Source organism: Lipotes vexillifer, unplaced genomic scaffold (genome assembly GCF_000442215.2).
Source record: "Lipotes vexillifer unplaced genomic scaffold, Lipotes_vexillifer_v1.1 scaffold1728, whole genome shotgun sequence".
Lineage (NCBI taxonomy): Eukaryota > Metazoa > Chordata > Mammalia > Artiodactyla > Lipotidae > Lipotes > Lipotes vexillifer.
The window spans coordinates 67060-70557 of NW_006784330.1; positions in this window are offsets into that span (position 1 = coordinate 67060).

Below are 3498 nucleotides of genomic sequence, written 5' to 3' on the forward strand. Positions count from 1 at the left end.
GGTCCGGATGCCTGCGGGGGGTGAACCTCAAGTCTTCTTTCCACGCCCTCCTGTTTACTGGTCAGTTCATTTGCAAAAGTGCCTGAATCCCCTCTCCAGCCTCAGCAGTCAGTGGTCCAGGAAAGGAGCGTGGGTGGCATTTCCAGGGTTTCCAGGTCAGAATCCGGATCTCAGAGCTCAGCTTCCAGTCGGGGCGCCAGGGTGCAAAGCTGCTGACCATCCCTGGCCCCGGGGCCTTGGCTCCCTCACGTGTGAGAGAAGGATGCGAGCCCAGTGGTCCCAAAGGGCACCATCAGCCTGAACGCTCTGCGACGGGGGCTGGATAGATGGGTACTGACCCCGGGCAAGCCCAGCCGCTGAGCCACGGTCTCGGCCTCGGCCAGTCTTCTGGGTCTTTGCCAAAAAGTTTGCAGTTACAACTACTGACAGTTTCCTTATGCATTAGAGGTCCGAAAATATGCCTCCTAGCCTCAGTGTCGAGCACCGGCACGGATTTATTTAGCTTCTTGGATATTCGTCACAGCCGGGTGTGTAATCGTCAAAAATTAGAGACCGCCTCAATGTCCAATAATAGGAAACCAGTTACGTTAATTAGAGGAAGTCCTTGTAACCGAGTACTAAGCAGGCATTCACAACCATGTTCTGGGAGGTATAATTATCGACACAGAATGTTAAAAAAAAAAAAATCAGATGCTAGAATAGTATGAATAATTTGATTCAAGGGCTCTTCTTTTCTCTGTTCACCTACCCCCTACCTTCACCCCACTTCAAATTCCAGCCCCACTGTGTTCTTTGCAGCAAAGGAAAATTGGAAACAAGCCAAATGTCTCACTTTAGAAAGCTGGTTAAATAAATCATTGAACGGTTATACAATTTAATATTAAAATTGGCTTGGTAGAGGATTGGGAAAAAAGTTAATATACTGAAGAGTGAAAAAAAGAAACCTGTACAATATAACTTAGAGGATGATCCTGTTTTGGTAAGAAAAAAAAAAAGGTGTAGCATATACAGGAAAAAAAAAAAAAGAGAGAGAGAGACTGGTTAGAAGAAAGGAGAAAGTTACAGTGGTCATTCTGGGGACTGAGATTATGGTAGATTTTTACTTCCTTCTTTAGGCTTTTCTGAGTGTTTCTAAAAGTTCTGCAAGCCCTGATACTCCTTGGGTAATAAAAAGTAAAGACACATAAAAATAAAAAGAAAGAAAGAAAGAGATGCTTATCCACAGAGGAGAGAAAACTCCTGGGAAAACGACAGCCATTTTCAAATATCTGAGGATTAGACTGCAATGAGATTACACTTGTTCTGTGTGACTTCAAAGGTAGGGCTGAGGCCCATGGGTAGAAGCTACAGGGAGACACATTTTGGCTCAATGAAAGGAAAACTTTGCAACAGTCCAGCCAACACCTAAACCAGAGACCTGGCACTGTACTGGCTCTCAATAAACAGAGCTTTATTATATGCGGCGAAATGAGTGGAGCCTTGGGTTGGGCTAAGCTCTCTGTCCCTGAATTGTATAAGTGCAGGCTGGATCGTGGATCCTGGATCCTGGAGTGGAAAATCTAGAGGGTGGGGCAGGAGATAGTGAGCAGGGCTGCTGGGGAGCCCGAGTTTCTGTTAGTCTCGGAGGGTCCTTGCTAAATTTGCCTCCAGAAGATGAAAATGTGCTTGTATTGTGTCAATACAATGGCTCAGATGAGCGCCTGAGAGGGAACCAGGTTGAAGAGACTGGGCTGGAAGGAGATTGTATGTGAAGGAGAAAGAAGCAGACTTATTGTCACACCCGGGGATCTGTTTGATCTCTAGGTGGCCATGGACTCTGAAAATGGGCAGGAGCGGGGACAGAATGGGAGAAGAGGTAGCTATTCCTCCAGAGCCCAGGGCTCATTCCCAACCAACCGTGAACTTGTGTTTGTTCAGCCACAGTCTTTCATGATCGGGGCTGTCCAGCCCCTTCATTCCCCTGAGCAGCAGTCCTCGGAGTTCCCCCCTCACGCCAGCTCTCTCATCCTTTCCCAGAACCCAGGTAGCCTTCAGGCCTGTGTTCATGGATCTTTCTCCTCCCTACACAGCTGCTCTGTCTTAACTACCTCCTAAGAATTACCTCAGTCTCACTCAGCTTGTGGGAGATGAAACCACTGGCCCCTCTTGGGGGGCCTCTCCCCAGCCTGAAGGATTTAAGGCCTACAAGGGTTGCTGGGCAAAAATGGGAGCCTGGCTGTTCTCCATTGCCCTCAGCACGCAACAGGAGTGAGGTGGGCAGCAAGGGGGCAGGAAAGGTCTGGGACCACCAAAATGAAGCACTTCCTGTCAGGGCAATTACGATCCTACCTCCGTTTCCCCTAACAGCCATACAGTGCCTCTGGGTTTTGTCGGTGATGGCTTTGTCAGAGCATCGAGAGGGCTGGGTACCTCCTCTGGGCCAGACGCTGCTGGGCATTGCCAGGCAAGAGGATGGACTAGAAAGAGGAGCGGACACTGCCTCAAGGTTCTGACAGCCTAGGGAGGGGGACAAGACCTAGGGAGGGGGGAAGACTTGGTCAACCTCAGCCGGGCCTGGTACCCCTCCACCACCCTGAAGCATGTTCCCTTGTCGACTCCCCAGCTCCAGTCTCCACATTCCCTGGGCCACGTTCCAAACTTCCTTCAGCTCCTACCACATTCCCGCCCCACCCTCTCCCCACAGAACAACCTCTGCTCCCACTTCCCTGAGAAAACAGAGGCTTTCAAGCGTGAATTACCTCAATGCCCTGCCCCCCACCCAAACCTGGCCTGCCTCCCCGACTTCCTTCCCCTCCAGCCCGCCCTTCTCAGGGGACGACGTGCCCCTCTCGTTAAAGGCTCACCTGTTCACCCGGGGGCCGTGGCCTCATCCACCCTCCTTCTCTGGGGCCTTCCTCCAGGCCCTTCTCTTCAGGAAACTTCAGCTTCTTTATTCCAGCTCTTTCCCTCCTGATTATAAAGTGCCTGTCTCTGTCATCCCCCAGAACAAGGTCCCTCCTTCCCTAGATGTGTTCTCTTGCTCCCCTAACTTGCTCTCTCTCTCTCTCTCTCTCTCCATCTCTTTCTCTCTCTTCCCCTCCCTCCTTCCCTCTCTCTTTTCTTTCCTTCACCCTCAGATTTGTTGAAAGTAGAGTCTATACTTTTCCCAACTTCCCATTTATATCTCAACCTACTCCAGTTCGGCCTCAGCCCCATCCTCCTAGGGAAAGTGCACTACCAAAGGTCCCCACTGACCTCCTAATTGCCAAGTTCAATGATCTCTTTGAACTCTGGGTGGCCAAAGGCCCTGTTGGCCAAATCCTCACTTCTGAGGCTCTCCCTTCTCTTTTGGTCACTCTCTCCTGGTTTCCCTCCTACTTCTGGAACCATCCCCCTGGGTATCTTTTGCTGACCTCTCTTCCTCTGCTCAGTCCTCACATCTGTGGTTCTCAATTAGAGTCCACAAATGAGGCTGATACACAGTAATGTTTTCAGTAGGTCACAGCAAGATGGGAAAAA